Source organism: Piliocolobus tephrosceles, chromosome 17, assembly GCF_002776525.5.
Source record: "Piliocolobus tephrosceles isolate RC106 chromosome 17, ASM277652v3, whole genome shotgun sequence".
Lineage (NCBI taxonomy): Eukaryota > Metazoa > Chordata > Mammalia > Primates > Cercopithecidae > Piliocolobus > Piliocolobus tephrosceles.
The window spans coordinates 55501569-55524279 of record NC_045450.1 but is presented as its reverse complement, the minus strand read 5'-3'; positions in this window follow the sequence as shown (position 1 = coordinate 55524279).

The following is a 22711-nucleotide window of genomic DNA, read 5'->3' as shown; positions in this document are numbered from 1 at the left end:
CGATTCTCCTCCATTTAAAATTTGCCAAACTGCCAAATTTCTAGGTCTCGATAAAGTGCTGTTGGATAAAGCAAATATTTCATTAACAATCTGTCCCCAGGTGCTACAAATGTTCCACCTGAAATGAAAGTAGAAATTCATATGGTCTTTCCCTCCAGCAGTCTCATTCCCTGGCAAAATAGAGGTTTAATTAAGGTCAAATCTCCCAAGCCATAGCAGAGGATGGATTTAGGTCAGTTGAAACAGATATTCTAGTTAATTTGATCTAAATGGTTGTGTTTATTTGGGGAGGGAAGGGAAAGGCCTTTACAAATAGAGGCTCCTGGCTAGCATAGCATCGGGGAGGGAGAACAGTCACTCGCCAAAGTTTGAATCACGGGGAGCCGCACACGTCTCAGAAAAATAGTTCCTGAGAATTCAGGGGCAAAAAAAAGTCTGCGTAATTCTCGACTCCAGGTTATATATCTGCACTCACAAAATATTAGCATTTTTTTTTTTTTTTTTGGAGACGGAGTCTGGCTCTGCCGCCCAGGCTGGAGTGCAGTGGCCGGATCTCAGCTCACTACAAGCTCCGCCTCCCGGGTTTACGCCATTCTCCTGCCTCAGCCTCCAGAGTAGCTGGGACTACAGGCGCCCGCCACCTTGCCCGGCTAGTTTTTTTTTTTTTTTTTTAAGTAGAGACGGGGTTTCACCATGTTAGCCAGGATGGTCTCGATCTCCTGACCTCGTGATCCGCCCGTCTTGGCCTCCCGAAGTGCTGGGATTACAGGCTTGAGCCACCGCGCCCGGCCAGCATATTGTTTTTCTCAAGAGAGAAAAAGGTTTGATCAGCTTGAAGACCCCAGATCTTCCATTAAAAACGAACCAAAATCTTCCACCGAACAACTTAGGAGCTTCAAACATAAAAATAGATATGCAAACCAGAGAACCAGGCACAGCACAAGACAGGAGATTATGAAATGTCATCAGAGCCAAGTATTGCTTCCGTAAATTCTAATGGAGGAGAATTCTACATCAACAGGAAATTGGAGAGATGGACGCAGCCCCCCCCCCCCCAAACTTACATTCTTGCTTATTATTTTTCATTTTTCCCTTTGTTTCTGCTTCAAGCTTTCCATGTATTTCCGGCTCACCCAACCAGAAGTCACTTCCCTCAACAGGACTTTACAGTTTAACATTTAACTTTTGTTCTACGACTCAGATAGGCATCTTCTGCTTACCAGAACTCTGTTATAATCCAGGATGTAAAGAAAAATAGCATCCTTGTTTAGCCACAGATCCAGGTTTTGTGGAGGCCTGAAGCTTATAGAGTTTGGAGAATTCTCTGTAAGAAAGGAATATGGGGCCGGACACAGGGGCTCACGCCTGTAATCTTAGCACTTTGGGAGGCCGAGGCGGGCAGATCACGAGGTCAGGAGATCGAGACCATCCTAACACGAGACAGGGCTAACACGGTGAAACCCTGTCTCTACCAAAAATGCAAGAAATTAGCCAGGCGTGGTGGCAGGTGCCTGTAGTCCCAGCTACTCGGGAGGCTGAGGCAGGAGCATGGCATGAACCCAGGAGGCGGAGCTTGCAGTGAGCTGAGATGGCGCCACTGCACTCCAGCCTGGGCAACAAAGCGAGACTCCGTCAAAAAAACAAACAAACAAACAAAAAAGGAACGAATATGGAATTATGTTCCAACGTTAATATTTACTTAAAATGAGAAAATCCATCAGAATCAGGTGCTAGGGCCTTGGACACTTAGGTCCCTCTCTTCTGAGATTTCTGGGAGCTTCCCAGTGACACTCTGGTATCGCCCCCCAACCTACAGCCTCCTCCACGGCTCCCAGCAGCTCTAAGGGCACCCTGCAAGAGGGACCCTGAAGTCTACGGCTCATCTGCATCACAGGAAACTCGCTCTGCGAATTTCCCTAAAATAAACCGGAGAAATGTGAACATCTATCCTGTCTTGTCGCTACCTGGCAGACATATTTCACACTTCAGAATAATGCCTGTTGTTTCTACCCTAGTACATGGGGATGATCTACGTTGTTTTATCCTTGTCCAAAAAGTGAGACAATAGATTACAAAACAAGTTGCCTAATTGTAAAATTCAGAAGGGCACATTGTATTTTTAAAGTGCAACCTATTTTTTCCATCTAATTCAAAACTGTGAATGTTAAACTTAAAGACTCTTTCCCGCTTCTGTTAGTGACAGACAGAGCTCCCCAAGGGGTGGCTGCCTTTAAAGACAGGTAAATGAGGGCCCATATAAAACAGCCAAGTATTGATGTTGTAGTAAAATTCCAGAAAAATACATTGGCAGACAAGTAAATTTGTCACTAATAATTTAATGTAATTTCCCTAAAATGGAGGTAATAGGTACTCAGGGAATACACCTCCAGGGTTTACATCAAATGTGCATGTGAAAAATCGTGAAATAATATTTTTTTAAATGTAGATGCTTTGTCTGACATGTTGGTTTATAATGAAAATTATTCTTCCAAAATGAAAATGGGGAGGGTAAAATATAACGTCCCCCAATTCATGTATCCTTTAGCTTCCAAATCTTTCCTGGTGGTGGCAGTTGAGCAGCCGTGACTGACTGGAAGCTAGGAACATTTGTTTGCACTTTATTTCCCCCTTAAAATGATGTACTACAATTACCAAATATTAATGAACCAATCATGTTGCAAATAGTATTTCCTGTGTCACTCTGAGTTATAGAATCTAATATTGGGCTCATTTGAAACATTCCAAAGTTGCATATTTTTTTCCCCTTTGCAAAGTGACAGCTCAAATTGTGTTTAGTTGCATCCGTCCAACCATGAACAAATCAAGTATAAAAATTTCATTTTGTCTAAGTGTTAATGTAATTTTTTAAGCTCATATCCTGGGATGGCTCACTTTGCACTATGCTGGATGATATTAGATGCTGCTTAAACATTATTATCAATTACATTACATGGTGCCAGAAAATTTTAAAATAGCACTTGTTTGAGACTCAAGTCATGAAGTTCCAAGAAAGGAAAAATACAAAGAAGGAAAAAAAAATTCTTTAGCTGTTTCAAATGCACCAGTGTTTATGTTTATATTACAAATAGGCTGATTTCCAGCTATAAATCTGAATTTCATTGCCGTTATCGTGAGTTTAATATGAAAAAAAACCTGCCGTGTACTAAGGCAATAAGGAGAGACGCAGCTGTCATAAACTCAGCTGCTGAATGGAACAACCTAAGACCTAGAGTCAGGGGCAGGAGGGAGGAAAAGAAAGAAAGGCTTTGAGAGAGAAAGCAGCCCTAAGCTAGAACCATCAACATTATGAATTAATATCAAAGTCAAAATTATAGAATGTCCATCATTTTTTCTATGGAATATTGACAGAGTGAAATGAATTCAGCAGATAATAAAGAATCTATCCCCCAGAAAAAAAAAAAAAAAAAAGGAAAGAAAGCAGCGAAATATGCCGACTTCATAAGCACATTTCATCAAATGTGTGAGCTTAATACAACTGCCAGGGAAAAGCCTGATCCAATTTTGCAGGAGGTCACTGTAAGAAGTCTCTGGCTGTTAATGTGCCTCAGCTTTCCCTGATTTCTTACTCCAGGTAGTGTGAGACCAGATGCTGCTTCTGCTCAAAGACGCTTCTTTTTCCCCACATCCGATCTTATACATACTTCCATGCACAGGACAGATGTGCAATAGTAATGAATGCTAATGGACAAAGTCACCAGAAAGTATTGCTGATGGTCCCATTTTCATGGGCCCAGAAGATGGACAAATTTCATTTTTCCTGTTACCACACTTCCAGTGTCTGTTCTACACTTTCTAGAAGAAAAAAAAAAACCTCATTTTTATTTTAGGGTGTCTGAGAAAAATGTATTTGGAGTCTAAAATTATTTAAATACAATATATATGTGGAACTGTGAAAAAAACATACCATACTCTTATTTACTTAACCCAGCCTCAGCTAGATCTGCACCATTTGGGTTTGTAAATTACGCACGCGAAGTCTGCTAAATTTTTAGAATGCTGCTGTTTGTAGTGAGCTGGTTATGTTTTCTGATAATTCAGAATAATAAAAAAACAGCCCCTTCACCAATGGGAAGGCACACATCTCACAGTAAGATTACAGCTCACACCTGCCTAACTCAATGTGTTCATACTTAAGGAAGTTTAAATGTAATAGAAGCAACCTGAATTATCTTCAAGTTCAGGATTCTGGGTGCCTCTCTCAATTGGGATTCTACGAAAGAACTAAGCCCTCATCCTCCAAGATATCCATTATGTATATAATGAATGAACTTCTTGCCGCTGCACCTAGAGTATAATACTCGTGTATTTCGGGAAGAGTGAGAAAACAGTCTCTCAAATCACCTTCTTTGTTTCTGTGGTTTAGATAAGGATTGCTGGTTGTGAGAAGGAGTCAAGCCTCATTACTTAACGTACAGTGTGCAGACCAGTGGCATTTGTGTCACTTGGGAGCTTGTTCAAATGCAGATTCTGATTCAGTAGGTCCAGGGTGGGGCCCAGGAATCTGCATGTCTAACAAGCTCCCAAAGTGATGCTGATGTTGGTGGTCCCAGAACCGACGAGCAGCGAAGCTCTAAAAGCTGCCTGTCCTCTGTGAAATAAAATTCTTAAAAGGATATTAACACAGGACTACATAATAAATTTCACACATTTTATGACAAATCTGTTGGTTTTCACTCTGCCTTGGGCAGGGACCTCTCTCTATCTTCCATAACCAGGATGGAAGCAGTTGACAAGCAAGTGAACCAAAGCAAAGCCACAAAGGAAAATGCCATGGCTTTGGTTTCCTTGAATCCATTTGTGCCCCCCTAAAAGGAGATTTTCATCTCTAAATGCAAATTTTTATAGGAAATTTGTACCCGTATTTCCTCATCAATATTGAGACATATATTTTGATTTGCAAATCTACTGATATGAAAAAACTTACAAAGGTATGAAAATTAAATTACATTTAAACATTCATTCGATCAGTGACCTCCACTGAAAAGAACTCAGTGATATGAGATGAGATCCACTTAGAAGACCTAGACGATAGGATCACCAAGGAATGGGCTACTGACCTTTGCTGCCAGTACCATCTTTCTCTGGAATGCTGTCCCTCTTTCCACCTGCCAAACACTCTTTCTACCTTTAATGTCCAACTTGGAACTTCCTTGAAGACTCATTATTCACTGACTCTGCACTCCCTAAACTGTGTGCTACTCATATCTGGGGCTCTATGCTTTTAATTATACTATTGCTTTGCTTTCCTTTCTAGTCGTTTCATCTAACTTGTATAATCTCCCTCAATGTTCAGCCCGATGAATATTTATTTAGCAGCTGTTTTGTGCCAGAGTCTGTGCTTAGTGTCAGGGATAAAGAGGGACTTATAATTCTACTGTAGCCATAAATACTGTTGTTCCCTATGTCAAAAATACACTCATGATAATATTGTAGAGAAGACTGATACGGAAACAAAAATAATATACCGTTGTTATTATAAAGTAGAAGCATATGCAAAGTTTTGAAGGAGATAGATTTTTCCTATTATCTTCCTAGTAAGTTAGAAGAATGCCTAAGCAAAGAAAATTTCACTAAAGGTTAAAGGGCAAGAGACAGGCAAAAAACACAGATATAGGCAATAGCAAAGTGAATCCAGGTGCTCCAAGCTGTCTATGATTGTTAGAAGTTGGGGACAGACAGAGGCAGGAGGAGACAAAATTGAAGAGGTTGACAGAAGCCATATTATGAAGAGTCTCATTTGCTAAGCTCAAAAAAGGTGTCAACCAGGTCAGATAGGATCAATTTGCAGATACTATTGATATAGTAGAAGTGAATATCCTAAACTTCATTATGTCCTTTGCAAGCCGGAAAGTTTGAGGCACAGAGACAGCAACAGCTCAAAGACTGATCAGCTTGTCAAGAGAAACCTGCCTTTTAATTCTTATGACTTAAACTCGTTTGAATGATGTTGAGAAAACCTGCAATGGGTACCCTTCTAATCTATTTGTTCATACTAATGATCACACGGGGAAAGTCTTGACATGCTTTAAGAAAACAGCTATTGGGCTGGGCACGGTGGCTCACACCTGTAATCCCAGCACTTTGGGAGGCCAAGGCGGTTGGATCACGAGGTCAGGAGACTGAGACCATCCTGGCTAACACAGTGAAACCTCATCTCTACTAAAAAACACAAAAATTATCCAGGCATGGTGGCATGTGCCTGTAGTCCCAGCTATACGGGACGCTGAGGCAGGAGAATCACTTGAACCTGGGAGGTGGAGGTTGCAGTGAGCCGAGACTGTGCCACTACACTCCAGCCTGGGTGACAGAGCAAGACTCTGTCTCAAAAGAAAAGAAAAGGTTAACTAGTGGGGTAGAGTGCAAAGTATCCCCAGAATTACGGTTTCCTTGAGGTCAAGGATTCATCTTGTTTTTCTTAGTAACCAGATCCTAGAACAATGGTATCTATTTAATCATTGTACTCAGTAACTACACAACATATCTACCTTCAACCCATTAACACCTTCTATCACATACCTGCGAAGTCTATAAGCTTTCTCATTATTAAACATATCATTGAGAGGTACTGTAATCTTTTAAAAATTACTCAGTGACCCTAATTTTCCCCTCAAACGTTTTTAAATTCTGCCCTTGAGCAGACTTGTAAAAAGTAGATGACTCCTAGAGTCCAAATGTACGGATCTATTTAGAGAAAGAGCATCCATTTCATAAAGCAACCCTATTTTTCAAACTTATAGAAATAGTCTGCAGAAAAGAGCTCCAGCCAAAATGAGCTTATACTTGATCCTAAATAAGATTTCTTCACCATAAAACAGGGGTCCAGCAGGAAGGTAGGGGACTTGAACCATTTAAATCCTGAGAAGTTGAATTTTCTCAAATTGAAATTATCTTGCACTCCTTGTACTACCACACTCTGGGCCTGCCTTGCCCATAGTAGATACTCAATACATTAACACTAGATTTGACTAAATTTGTAGCTTTAGAGAGCACTTATGTCTCTTTTAATTGTTCTGACTCATATCGGTAAACCTCCGAGTTTCATGTTGCATGGTAAGCCTCCCCTATTTCTTTCCATTGCATTTATGTTCCTTAAATAATCTAAAATATAATACTAAAAGCAACAGGCATTTAGAACCAGACCTTTTAAAATGTGCTCCCAGCCCTTGCTGAGATGAAGTTTAAATGTAACAGAAGCAACCTGAATTCAGTGGCGAAATCCAACCACTGACTCCAGGGGCACCACGCAGGACCCACTCCCGCAGATATATGAACGCCTGTGCACCAGGCAGGCCCTGGGAAAGAAGGGGTGTGTGGTTGTATAAATCCTGATACAGGAGGACAATGAATCCACAATGCACACACAGCCCACACCTGCTATCACACACTGTAATAAACCCCCGCCGGTGTGCCCGTGACAAAGTTGATCCCAAAGGATAGAGAGCAGTGATGGAAACTATAAATCTGTATCAATAGCCAGCCATTCCTCCCACCTTCCGTGTATCATCTGTGTGTATGTGCACAAACAAGGCCGCTGATACGTAAATACTCAGAGAAGTGTAATCCATCTCCTGCTGCACACTCTGCTTCCAACCCTGCCCTGTATGTTGCCTGGAATTTCACACGGTATTCAGAAGGATCGAGATTGACCAGCCTTTTGTTCGGAGCAAGTAAGCAGGGGAGTCTGACTCCAGCAGATTCAAAGATTTTATTTTCCTTCCTTCTCAGGGAAAAAAAAAAAATCAGCTTCTTAAAATTGCATTGCTAGTGTTTATGATTCATATTACAAGCAATGCAACCTCTACACCCAAATCGAAATTTCATTTATGATATTGTGGACTTAATGTGAATAAAGGCCAAGGTCTAGTGTTTTCCAAGGCACCAAAGAAAGATGCACCTGACATGGAGTTAATCACAGGAGGGAATGAGAAGAAGATGGAGGCTGGGAAGTAATGAAAGACAAAAGCAAACCCAAATGCCATAAAGTAATATGAAGTTAAAAAAAAAAAAAGGAAAAAAGAAAGAAAAAAGAAAGGGAGGAAAAAACCCTATAGCATGTCCATCACCTGTGCTTGGGAGATGGACATAAAGAGATGAATTTAAGGCACACTTAAATTCCTGACACTTTCTCCTCTAGCTTGGAAATCCTACTAGTTAAAAATATGATTGGGATAAATAAAAAGGCACAGGCGACAAGACAGGTTGTATATGAAATTCAAGGTGGTTTGAACTGATAGTCTCTTTCAACCGCACAAGAAAGAGGTAATGGAGAGAATGGTGCAGATTTAAGCAAGCTCTTGATGTAAATGAAAATAAAAACCACAACAACTTTTATATCCTTGTAGCATTTGGCTAATGAGTCACTAAAACCAACCCCGGCCCATCCATCATTTCTATTACAGAGACTCAACCACTCTCTCTCTCTAATTGGTCTAGACAGGTGTCATGATATTTCAGCACATTGAAAAAAAACTTCCAGAGGTTTTCTTTAGTGAGACTGAAAGGTAGACACTTTGGAAAACGTTAGTCTAATTTTGACCTTCTTTGAAACGGTTTGCATTTAACAAGAAAATAAAGACAAACAAACGTCTTCAGATTTAACTTCACCTCCAAAAAAGCCCTTTAGAGGATCAAAAGGAAAATTGGAAATTAATTTGATCATTTGGAGAGGGTGACCCTGCTCTCAGAAGGAGCAAGTTTTATCTGGGGATCTCACTTCATGTACATTGCTTTTCTAGAGCGATAGCAAGCAAAATTAAATACATAGGGTTTCAAATGTCAACTTCACCTTGCCTTAGAGCGGCTAAAGACAATTTTACACTAACAAATGATTTCTGGTGCTGCTCAGTACCTTTCAAGGAACAGGGTTTCACGCAATTCCATACTTAGGAAAGGAAAGAGAGGCAATAAATTAGGAAGAGACCAAATCTGAGGAATGGACATGCCACATTTTACCAACAAAACAACAGTTCATTAATGATATTTTAAAGTTGTATTTCCACCAAGTTGTGACATAAGAGAACAACAGTCAGGAAACAGGACATTCAGCTGGCGTTTCACTGTTCACTCATAAACTGGCAGAGAACGAAGCAAGAAAAGTCCAGGATAGGGGCAAAGCATGGTGGTGCTCAACTTGTAATTTCCTGGTTGTTATCAGGAGAAATGACAATCTTGCTATTTAAATATGTTTTTGACAATGCCATTTCTTTGGGAGAAGGGTAGCTGTGCAATCGGGAATCATTCCCCAGTGAAAGAGGTGACACGAATGTCTACTTTTGTTTTCCTTGGTTTGTTTTAACCCGGTAATAAGAGCCTAGTTGCTGATGCACAAGGTTTTACTGACTTAAAAGTGATGTTGCTCATTCTGGCATCAGTGCTTTCCCTGAGAGTGTTTCAACTTGCAGCAGTGGTAAGAAACCACAGGCCTGATTCCTGAGATGGGTGAAATGGGCCATTACCAGTCAGAGTTGTTGAGGACACCAAAGAGAAACCTGAAGTAGGCTGTGAGGTCAGGTATGAATTTTAGGTGTGAATTTTACCCAGCTCCTTGAGTATCTATATATAAAGCCTCTGAAACTAACATGGCCCACAAATACCCAGTGTTATCTGAGAGTATTAATTCCTCCTCTAGATATGCTTTAAAAAATGGTATTTTCTTTAACAACGCGAAATGTAGCATACACTGCTTCTGATTTCAAGAGAAAATAAATGGTATAAAAGCAAGGAAATTCAAGCTTCAAACCTGTAGTTTCTATAACTTAAAACATTTAATCTCTATGTGTCTACCATCTTATCTTTTCAGCTATATGTCATCTAGCTAGAGATCATTTCTATCTATATATAAATTAAAAATCTATGCACAGAATTAGGGTTAGATGACAAGAAGTCATCATCTCTGGGTTAGAAACAACACATTAATTTTTTCTTTGTGTTTATATTTTATATTTTTCTGTAATAAAAGTGTTTTGCATCTCTGGCTGGGCACAGTGGCTCACACCTGTAATTCCAGCACTTTGGGAGGCCGAGGCAGGTGGATCACTTGAGGTCAGGAGTTTGAGACCAGCCTGGGCAAAATGGTGAAACTCCGTCTGTATAAAAAATAGAGAAAAATTAGCCAGGGGTGGTGGTGCACGCCTGTAGTCCCAGCTACTCGGGTGGCTGAGGCAGGAGAATCACTTAAACCTGGGAGGTGGAGGTTGCAGTGAGCCAAGATCCCGCCACTGCACTCCAGCCTGGGTGATAGACTGGGATTCTCTCTCTCATACACACAAAAAAAGTTTTGCATCTCTAATTATAAATAACATTTAATTTAAATAAAGCAAGTAAGCAATTGTCTTTAGAACTACAAATCTAATTTAAAAAATAAAAGAGGAGCTGGGAAGAACGAAAATGGCCCAGGATAGATTTCAAGAGTCATAAAATGTTTTCACTGAAGGGGCTGCATCAAAATATCATGGTCATTTCTTTATTTAATACACACGTATTGAGCAATTTATATGTTCTTGGAGGGCTAATTCTGGGCATGGGGTTAGAAAAAGGAATAAGAAATGGTTCTTGCCCTTGAAGTGGTTATATTCAATTGGTAAAGATGAATACATGTTGGATTATCAAAGCTCACTCTTGCCCCATCAGTATCTAAAACTTAAACCCAAAGAGATAGGTGCCTGGCCTTACAAAACTCTACAAAAGAAGTTAATAGAGGCCAGGCACAGTGGCTCACACCTGTAATCCCAGCACTTTGGGAGGCCAAGGCGGGTGGATCACGAGGTCAGGAGATCAAGACCATCCTGGCTAACACGGTGAAACCCCGTCTCTACTAAAAATGCAAAAATTAGCCGGGCGTGGCAGCGGGCGCCTGTAGTCCCAGCTACTTGGGAGGCTGAGGCAGGAGAATGGCGTGAACCCAGGAGGTGGAGCTTGCAGTGAGCTGAGATCGCGCCACTGCACTCCAGCCTGGATGACTGAGCAAGACTCCATCTCAAAAAAAAAAAAAAAGAAGTTAATAGAAAGTCATATGGGCCAGGCGTGGTGGCTCACACCTATAATCCCAGCTCTTTGGGAGTCCAAGGCAGGTAGATCATGAGGTCAAGAGATCGAGACCTATCCTGGCCAACATGGTGAAACCCCATCTCTACTAAAAATACAAAAATTAGCTGGGCGTGGTGGCACACGCCTGTAGTCCTAGCTACTTAGGAGGCTGAGGCAGGAGAATTGCTTGAACATGGGAGGTGAAGGTTGCAGTGAGCTGAGATCGCGCCACTGCAATCCAGCTTGGCAACAGCGCAAGACTCTGTCAAAAAAAAAAAAAGAAAAAGAAAGAAAAGAAAAAGAAAGTCATATGATTATGTGGACTCCAGAGTAGAAAGATTTGACGAACATAAAAGCAATGGACGAAGTTAACAAAAAGACTGACAGCTTTGACTGGGAACGGTGGCTCACGCCTGTAATCCCAGCACTTTGGAAGGCGGAGGCAGGCAGATCACGAAGTCAGGAGATCAAGACCATCCTGGCTAACATGGTGAAACCCCGTCTCTACTAAAAATAAAAAAAAATAAAAATAAAATTAGCTAGGCATGGTGGCGGGAGCCTGTAGTCCCAGCTACTTGGAAGGCTGATGCAGAAGAATGGTGTGAACCCGGGATGTGGATCTTGCAGTGAGCTGGGATCGCACCACTGCACTCCAGCCTGGGTGACAGAATGAGACTCCATCTCAAAAAAAAAAAAAAAAAAGACTTGACAGTCTTGTTGCATTTTAATTTCTATGTTTCAAACATCATCTTAAAATTAAAAGACAACAAATAAAAGTGTTTTCCACCTAAATAGCTAAAGATCGATCTCCTTAATATATGAAGCAGATCGAAATTGAGAAGGAGAAACCACCAGAGGCCCATTTTAAAAGGGATAGATAATTCACATCAGAGAAACCAGGAGTGGCCAAAACACATGAAGTATGTTCAAACCCACAAGTCACCATAGAAATTCTAATTAAATCAGCAATTCAGTCTTGTTTTGTCCTCTGTCAGATTAATAAATGTGTAAGAAACACTAGTTCAGTAAAAGTACAGAGATGTGTGCAAAAATGATAAACCTACCCTCGGGCCAGGGTAATCTTGAGGGGGCAACGATCAGGACTTCGAGGCTATTCGTAATGTTTTATTTCTTTTGCTGGGTGGTGAGTATATGGGGTGTGACTACATTATTCTCTAGCTTTTCTCTATAACTGAAGGAGTTTGTTTTAAAAAAGAAATAACAAAACATAATATTGCTCCGTACTAGTGGCTGTGATCGTGGCGTGGATTGGCATGGACTTTCTTCAGAGTATCAGCAACATGTGCCCAGGGCCTTAAAAATGGCTTTTGAACACAAAAATTAGCTGGGTGTGGTGGCACATGTCTGTAATCCCAGATACTCGGGAGGCTGAGGCAGGACAATCGCTTGAACCTGGCAGGTGGAGGTTGCAGTGAGCCAAGATCGTGCCACTGCCCTCCAGCCTGGGCGACAGAACAAGACTCCATCTCAAAAAAAGAGGCTTATTTAGGAGCAGTGGTGTTTGGCAAAGTATTATTTCTAATAAAATATTTTAAATACCCTAAATGTACAACAAAAGAGGAATGGTACAATAATTATAATACATCTAAGAGCAACTATTAAGTGACTGAAACAATATTCTTGACATTTTTATTTATACAAATGAGCAAAATATACTATCAAAGCAGGATACAAAGATCTATCTATGTGTACATACATATAGACATACACATACATACAAAATTATGCACACACATTGTATAATGTCAATACTGTATAAAGGAGATGTATATGTAATATAACATTGGGAAATTATCGTGTTTTACCAGTGAACTCCAATTCCACATTGCTATTTTCTTCTCTCCAGAAAAGGGATTAATTCTACTCCTTTCCCTCAGAGAAGTTTTCACATATAAGTCGATGTGACTTATATGAAGAATTAGCTGAAATTTAAGAGATGAGTTTAGGGTCATTTTTTTTTACTGGGGAAAAATATAGTCATGGAGAAGGCAACTCAATCAGTTATTGTGTACATTATATATATATATTATATCTATATAAAAGTCATAACCCCATTAACACTCATTGCTGGCCTATTTCCCCAGATATTTTACAGATACAGTTTTTACAAAGTACAGACTGTGTTCATAGCATTTTTGTATCAGCAGGTTATTTAACCCATTTTGCACCTATGGGTCCTACAAAAAAGATGAGCACATCGGTATCTTCTTCATAGTGTCTCTCGAGGACAGCCAACAGAAGGGACTATGGTATAGAAATAAGTGCTTTTTGGATATTAATGAATGAGCTTTTTACAGGAAGCAAGACCTTCCAAGTCACCAATGATAGCACTGAGTGACAAAGAAATGAGAGAGAAAGATAAAGGAACAGGACTACTTTCTCTTTCATAAAATCTTAAAATGTTATTGCAGGATATCTGTGTAACTATTAAGTGAAAAGATAGGGGTGTGTGTGTGTGTGTGTGTATTTATGAGCTTCTAAAATTACTTGTAAGCAAAAAAGTGAAAGTACAGGTCTACCAAAACCTTAGCAATAATATAATCCATCTGGTTTTTGCTTTCCAAAATTATTTCCTTTATGATGTTACAACGTGTCGAGTCATTTATCATTAAAGATCAATTTAACTGGAAAAGTAATAATTTGAGGTGATGGGTGGAGGTGGAAGAGGTGGAGGAGAAAACTCAAATTTGCAAACTATCGTGTATTTTTCCTAGGTAATCTTGTCAAAGTTTCTTCACTAAAAAGAAATTCAGGTAAAGATCTTTATATTGTATAATTACAAAGGGAAGGTAAGAAACTCCTGAGGATTTTTACTTGTGGGAATAGATACACGTTGTATTCTATCGAAGTACTGCATAATTCACTGATATCCCTTCTTTCCCAAAGCCAAAAGACACTGGATTATTTTGCGGGTTATCAACTACTCAACTATCTGCCAGAGCTGCATGTTACTCAAGTCCTCAGCCCAAGAAGTGACCCTTTTGAAACAGACACACACACACGTATGCACTCACATGCAACTCAGTGTTCCAATAAATTTTGTGAGGGGAGCTGTGTCCTAGGCTTGTAATAGGTTTGTAATGATGGGTTGGAAGTGAAAGAAGCTTTCCTCTTCTCTTATCCCAGAAAAATAGTTCCTCTTTTCCCCTATTCTCCTTCCAAAGCTAACCTCTTACCCTGTGATCCTGGTTTCAAAGCTAACCTCTCACCCTGTGATCCTGATTGTCTCCTGCTGACCAACGGCGATCCCACTACTCCCATCTACCATCCGTCTCCATCAACTATTCTTTGTCTTCAACCTGTTTTCCAATAATAGACACTTCCTTTCACTTTCCCACTGAAGCGACTACCTTATTTCATTCATTTCCTTTACCATAAAACTACTTGAAAGAGTTGTTTATGTTGGCACCTTGATTTTCTGGATATGGAATTTCCTGAATTCATGTAATTTGGCTTCAGGCTTTAGTGTGCATGGCACTCAATCTGTTCTTGATAGGGTTAGTCATTTCCTCCTAGCATCACTATTGACCTCAGACTATCGAAACATGGCACTTATTTTTGCTCCTCACCCTATTTGATCTTTCTTTGATCTCTCTTCACCCTTTAATACACTCTGCATGAGTGAACTTATCTATTCTCATATTTTCAGATCTGCTTCTATAATTTCAGTTCTCATACAGGTAATGAAAGTCCTGACCAGATCACTTTCCTTAACTTGACGTCTCCAAGTATGTATTACCAGACTCCTCAAGATCATTATCTTCAAAACTAAACGCATTACAATAAACTGGAGAATACACGCTCAACATAATGAAGGATATTTATCAGAAACTGACAAATAATACAACTGTAATGATGAAACCCTGGTAACAAAAATAAAGCAAGGATGCTTAATTTTATTGTATTACTAATATATAACTTTTTTTTAGAAATACCAGCCAAAGCAATAAGATAAGAAAAATAACTAGGAGGTAATGTATATTGGCAAGGAAGAGGCAAAAGTATCATTGTTTACCAAAAACATAATTGTCTACCTGATAAACATCATAGAATCAACTGAAAAGCTATGAAAATGAAACCTGTTTATCAAAGTGGCAAATTGTAAAATGCAGTTAATTTGAAAAACACAATAGCTTCTCTATACATTAGCAATAACCAGTTAGAAAAAAAAAATCTCATTCACCATGGGAATTAAAATATTTCATTATTAGAAATGTATTTAAAATATATTAAATGTATTTCACCCATATGATGAAAACTATGCTTCACAGTAGAACATAAAGGAAGGTTTTAAAAGATAAAGAGACAAAGTCATGTTTATAGCTATATGGAAAGATATACAATAGTAAAGCTATCAATTTCATGTAAATTAATCTATAACTTTAATACCATTACAATAAAAATCTCTAAGTTTATTTGGGCTAGGGGTGGAATTTAATAAAATGATTTTAAAGCTTAACTGAAAAAAATACACAGGTTTGCAGAAATTTTGGGGACAAACAGGACATAATAAGGAAGGATTACCCTAAAAGATATTAAAATATATACAAGTACAATAATTAAAACAGTGAAGTTCTGGTTTAGAAATAAGCAGATCGACGGAAAAAAATATGTAAAAATATACTGGAATACATATAAGAATTTGTATAATTTAATGTGGCACTTCAAATCAATAGGAAAGGTGGGCCAATATTTAATAAATGCATGACTATCACCGACTAATTGGGAGAAAATGAGGTTAAAATCATATTTTATTTATTTATTTATTTATTTATTTATTTACTTTTTGAGACGGAGTCTCAGTCTGTTGCCCAGGCTGCAGTACAATGGGGTGATCTTGGCTCACTGCAACCTCTGCCTCCCAGGTTCAAGTGATTCTCCTGCCTCAGCCTCCTGAGTAGTTGGGATTACAGATGCCTGCCACCATGCCTGGCTAATTTTTTGTATTTTTAGTAGAGATGGGGTTTCACTATATTGCTCAGGCTGGTCTTGAATACCTGACCCCGGGTGATCCACCCACCTCGGTCTCCCAAAGTGCTTGGATTACAGGTGTGAGCCACCGTGCCCGGACTATTTTGTGTTTTGAAAAACAGGTGGAAAAGAATGTGACTGTGTGTGTTTGTTAAATGTTATAGTGTTGGGTACATGAGTATCTATTGTGTTATTTTTTAACTGTTTAAAATATATCACTATTTGCAATTAAAAACTAAAGGATTCCATCAAGCAAGAGATATATAGATTAGCCTAACTAACTCAGATATAAAACTTACACTTTAAAAATTATATAAACAAATTGAAAAAAGTTTGCATATTGCATAAAAGACAAAAATCTGCAATACATAAAAAGTACTTAAAAATAGTACAAAATGGTGAATACCCCACGAGAAAATAAGACAAGAACTGACTTAGGCAATTTTGTAAAAAGAATTTTAATAAAAAGGTCAGAAAATATAAAATTATTTTCAGCTTCTCTGAAAAATAAAGGCTTGGAAATAAGAAAACGAGGTGTCATTTTAAACTGTGAAATTGTTAAAAATTTTTAAGAACTAAGAATACCCAGTGTTAGGTAGGATACAGGGAAAGATATTCTCATACACTGTTAGCATGAGTATAAATTTATATACAACCTCCTGAGGGCAGTGTAGCAATATCCTTCAAAAGTCACAAAATGATCACACTCTTAGAGAATTTTATTCCATGGAACTAATCTTGAAGATGAAGCAAAGATATACGTATAAGGATGCTCAATGATAGTTTAATTTTAATTTTTCTCAAATTGAAAATTAATCAAGGATTGATTTGATTTGGGCAGGTAACTAATTTAACCATTTACATATATTTATTTATTAGGAGATCTTATTGCTTTGTACAGAAAGGATTGTCAAGGAGCAAGAATGGAGTCAGCCCAATTAGGCATTACAAATTGCAAATACCTTATTTAACAGGTTGGTTTTTACTTGTCACTTTTCAATATTTAGACATACAGTATAAAGGTTGTCACCTGAATTTGCCCTAGGTATTTAAATGACTTCAAATGAGTTTCAAATGACTGTGATCTCTTTGAAGGGTTCATGTTAGCATGTTATCATACTTTGAAAGAACGCATGTTAGTATCTTGTATACCTTACATACAGTTTGCCTTCAATAAACATATGCTAAATAAACAAACCTCTATTCTATCACCTGCTACATTGTGTTTTTGTTGGCCAAGTGTCTGTGTTTCTCAGACTGCTTGCTCTTTGAGAGCAGGGTCAAGCATTCACTCCTCTCTACATCCCTATTACAAAGCACAGTGCCACATACATAAAAGATATTCAACAAACATTTGTTGAATGAAGGACTCAAGAACCTGTTTCTTTCTGCTAATATTTTTTTAATATCTGTGTTCCAAAACACTAATCTAAAAATGAAGGCATCTGAAAGTAGGTCTTGGGGTATGGCTTTAATCTTGATGAGAGATACTGAGGCTTCATTGAGACTTACTGAAAAGAGAAGAGAGGAGCAAAAGAAAAACAAAGGAAGAGATATATTAGCAATCTGTTAGACTTCTAGACACAGGTGAGCTAGTGATTTGTCTAACAGAAGCCATACAGAAAAAATACCATGCAATGGTCCTTTGCAGTAAGCAAAGGGAAAACATTATTTTATTCCTTCTACTCTTCCTTCTTCATACCAAAGAACCCACTGTAGAACATCTTAGAACCTTTATCCACAGCCTAATCAAGCCCACATCAGCATTTGCTGCTGTGGTCCTGTCTGAATCTGCAAGTAGCAGCTTCCCTGCTCAGATATATTGCACTGGAATATTTTTTTCCTTCTTGCTTTTATTCTTTACTGTCTATGCAAGGAAATCCACTAATATGTTTTGGAGAAGATAAACCCATTTGTCCACAAATAGAAAATTCCAAACCAAGAATCTCTAAACCATGGGTTTACAGTAGCCCCATGAGATTCAATAGTCATTGAAGAGATCTTTATTGACACGCTCTTGAGAGCAGAGTGGTTTTAATCATATTTTTTCATGAAAGTTAATATTAAAACAGAAACATGTCACCTTACTGAGTTGCACTGAGAGTCACTGGCAAGGGCAGAATGAAAAATGAGGATTTTTCTTTTCTCTTAAAGCAGGAGTTTCCCTGTATAAATTTAATGGCATTAAAAGCAAGTCTAAACTCAAAGCCTCATAGACTTGCAGTTAAACATGGTAGACTGAACATGTGTTTATCTCGTCTTCTCCCAATCCCACTAAAGTAGTGAGAATAAAAAAGGAATAATCGCACAAGATTAAAAAATGCATAAACACACAAGGAAAAGGAAACTGGGAACAAAGACAACAATGGATTAGAAATGTCAACAAATCTTTAAGGAAAAAAAGCCATGGTAAGAATATTAATGGCCTTAGCAGAGCAGAGGAAGCTGAAACAGGTTTCTGCAGAGGGGTGAGAAGGAAACTGATTCGCCTTGCAGGATCTGAAAAGGCTAAAAATTGAAGGATTGGCCAAAAGGTTGTGGAAGGAGCATTTAGAGCTCTACATTCTCTCCTCCATCCCTCAAAGCCAGGAGACAACTCCTGTTTCATTTCTTCAGAAGACAGAAGGCTTATTTTAGGAAGTATTTAAGCAAAAGTGACTCTAGATTCAGAGATCCTGGGGCCTGCAATGGAACGGGAGCATTCAGTAAAAGTTTGCAAGCTGAACAGTGATGCTCCCCAGGCAAAAAATTACAGTAGGTTTCTCTAGGGAAACTCAACAGTACCCAAAAAGAGAATTATCACTTGGGGGTCTCCCAGTGAAAACACTCATTCCCTCCCTCATCCTACAGTAGACAAACATACGCAATCAACTTTTTAATGCCTTGCTCTTGAAAACAGGAAGTCAAACAACAGAAGATATTTGGAGGAAGCTGAATCACAGGGACAGAAATAAACTGCAAAAAGAGAAAGAACTCAGTAAAAAACAATGCAGAGAACGAAAGAAAAACTTCAAGTAGAAGTAATATTTTCAGAAAGGTAACAGAGGACATTGCCTCTAGGAAACATGAACAGAACATTATACACATATGAACAATAAAAACTAGAATACCACATTCTCAGAATTGTTTAAAAATCAAGTTGAATTGTAGGAAGATAAAACTGAAGAAGTTTCCATAAAAGTACAATGAAAAGGCAATAGAGGAGAAAACATAAGAAAATCGGAGAATATATCCAGGCAAGTTCAACATCAAATTAATAAAAATCTCCAAAAGAGAGAATAAACAAAAACCGAGGTAAAGAAATTATCAGAGAATTATTTCAGAAAAATTTCCCAGAACTAAGAGATACAAAAATTTCAGTTTAAAAGTTCCCAACCAGGCACCCAGCTCAGTGAACACAAACAGACCCACATCAAGGCACAGCTTTGCAAAATCACAAAATATTGGAATCTGAGAGAGGTTTCCAGATGTTTCCAGAAGGAGAAAAGCAGGTCATACAAAGCAGCTGGAACTAGAATGGCATCGATCATCTCAGCAGCAGCATTGGAAGCTCAAAGACAACCGGGAAGTACCTTAAACAATACGAGGTAAAATAATTTTCAAACTAGAATTCTACACCCACATTATCGACCTAGTTTGAGGCTGGAATAAAGATATTTTTAGACAGTTAACTTCTCAAGACATTTACCTCCCAACACATGTTTTCTGAGGAAGCTACTAGTGAAGTACGCTAACAAAATAAGAGAAGGAACAGACAAGCAAGAAAGCATAAAATCCAAGGAAAGCAATAAAAAAAAACTTCAGGAAAAACAAACAAAACCAGGAAAGAGAAAATGGGGCTTTCAAGGTGACGACAAAGGAGGGAGAACAACAGGAAGTGGCCTTGGAGCAGACCTAGAAAGTAACTGCCCACGCTGGAGTGGAGACGTGCAGGTCCCCTGAAGTGCACGCTTATATACTATCTCATAGATCTGACCCAATGGAAAGTTCTGCTGGGAAGGACTTGGAGCATATGGATAGAATCACTGAGAAAATTAAGCAGGCGAAAAGATGTTATATCAGAAAAGCAATATAACTTTTATAGAATACATTGCTGTATTCAGCATAAAGATAAACAGCATAAAGATATAAACTGATGTAGGCAGGATGGGAGTGGGGACAGAGGTGATTCTTACCTACTAAAATAGAAGCCCGTAGATGTCTAAAATGGACAAATTGAGTAAAGGCAGCATTATTTAGAAATATATAAATAGCAGAAGACATAGGTAAGTTAATGGAAAACAGCTTCCTTTGGGGAATAGGATTGGGGTGGGAGATGGATTATGGAACTGCTATTGGTAATCATAAGCCTTTTAGTATTACTTGGCTTTTTAAAAGTATATGCCTGCATTACTTTACAAAAATAGAAATTAGTAAACAAGCAAACGTCAGTTTCTGCAAAGTGGTCTCTGTGAAATTCTCAGATGTAAACGAGATAGGTGACGCGAGCTCTGGGCTGGGATGGAGGAGCTGGTCCACATGCTCCTCTGACTCCTCCCTGCAGAGAATACTGAATTCAGGCAGTGTGAGGGACCCTTCCACCAAATTTGTTTCTCTTCAAAGCATCTGCTTAAGGAGGGAAGATGGTCCGTGGCTTTGATGACATCAGGTCACATTGGTTCATGAACTCAGGCTTAATTCCCAGTCTCTCGTGAAAGCAGCTCTGATTCCCAGTGAAACTCTTTTTCTTTTACTGAAGCACATGTTTCATCAGATGATTCCTACTCTAAGATGGATTCTGTGCCTGTAGCTCTGCTCTAAGTCTTTGAGAGGATGCAGATGGAGCCTCTCCTCTGCAGCCTTTCTGGTTTCGCACTTCCTCCCTTCCCACCTTCAGGCTCCTAATAGGATCCACACTCTCTTTTTACTTCTGTTATACTGAAGAGGATGCATGAGTCCACAATCAATGGATACATTCCTCAATATACAAAGCAATTTTGTCACACATATATTCAAAGATAAGCAGCTCTGTTTACAGCCACTCGAAATATTTACATTTACCAAAATATAAAACAGCATATAAAAATGCAATACACACACCACTGGTGTGTTCCTTAATGTGTTAACACATTATATAAATACCACATACCTCTTGCCCCCACAACCTATATTAAGTGTAGTGCATATGTGCACCCTTCCACATAGGCACCCTAGAACAGAACAGTCTGAACAGAGGCTGTTTTTCCTTCCTGACAAACGGGCATGAAATAACAGGCTGACATCTGCCTCTGCAGGTCATTCAAGTCAGCCTGCCACACGTCAAAATTCAAACTGCTCCATCCATCAACGGCAGACCCAAAATTAACGTAGCTTGGAAACTCAGCGGCAAGACAGTAACAACCCAATTCAAAGCCTGACCTTCGAGGAATGGTGGGGTACGATGGAAAATTATTTCATGCCCTGTACCAAAGCCAACAATAGAATTTGAAGAGATTTTCAGTTAAATTAATTTTAAAGAAAAATCCCCCAGTGTAGCAGTTTAACTCTTAGGGTCACGTAAAGGGAGTGCTAAGCATAAGAGATTTTGCTATCTGGAGGCTCTGCCGGCACCTTGTGCAAAAGAACTAAAACAATATTTTAGGCAAACAGTTTGAAGTCATTTGCACCATAGCACACACTAAAAGTCTTTACAAGTAAGTGAAGAAATCATCAAGAGATTTAATTCCTCACAGAATTTTTTGCGGAATGGCTATTGGTTAAAATAAAATTGCAAATGAGATCAGCCCTTCAGGATTACAAGTACAAATGAGCCCTTTTCTGGAGATATTTTTAAGGGTGATGATTTCCCTCAGATTAATTATCACAAAAGGTACGCCAGGAGATTTTATAACCAGTACCCAAAGACAACCACGAATTTAACAAACGAACCAGAATCTGATGCACAAAATTATTTTACCTATTGATGTGGCGATGATACAAGGCACAGCACACTTTTTAAAAAATGCTATATACATTTGCAGTCAGTGACATCTTGAACTATGCTTTAAATTCATGTTCCATGATGGTGAAGTTACCTTTTTCTCTCTGCTGAAGACCACTTCAAAACTCAACCTGAAAAGTCATCCTAGTGTGTTCCTTCTGAGCAAATCCAGCATTTCCATCGACATGAAGTCCACGCTAAAGCCTAGGGAGTGTTTCTTACATTTGCTAACAGAATGCTCACTCTGCCAAATCTTTTCTCTCCACCGTATCTCTTCAGGACCTCTTTTCTCTGTAGTCCTTTGCCTGGTAACAAGCTTAAATTCTCCAAAAAACAAAAGCTCTTTTTCAGTTCCATCTCTCTCCAGTCATACCCCATTCCACCCTTCTCTCCTCGTCTGCGTATTTCTTCAAAGGACAATCCACACCATCTCCTTCCAAGTCTTCTATTCAAAATAGTAGTGCTATCAGCTTTCATCCTTATCATCACTTTGAAAATAACAACCTCTCAATTGCCACATCCAATGGTCTGTTTTTAGACTTAAGGTTCATTCATCTTTCTGCAGGTTGGACCACACATCCAATTCACCCACCACAAATAACATGTCTGTTTCTCTTTTTCTGCTGGTCTTTGACCTAGGTGGTTCTGGGATTCTGATTTAATCCCTTTCTTTCCGGTCTATACCCATTCTCTCTTGGCTAAGGCGTTAAAATG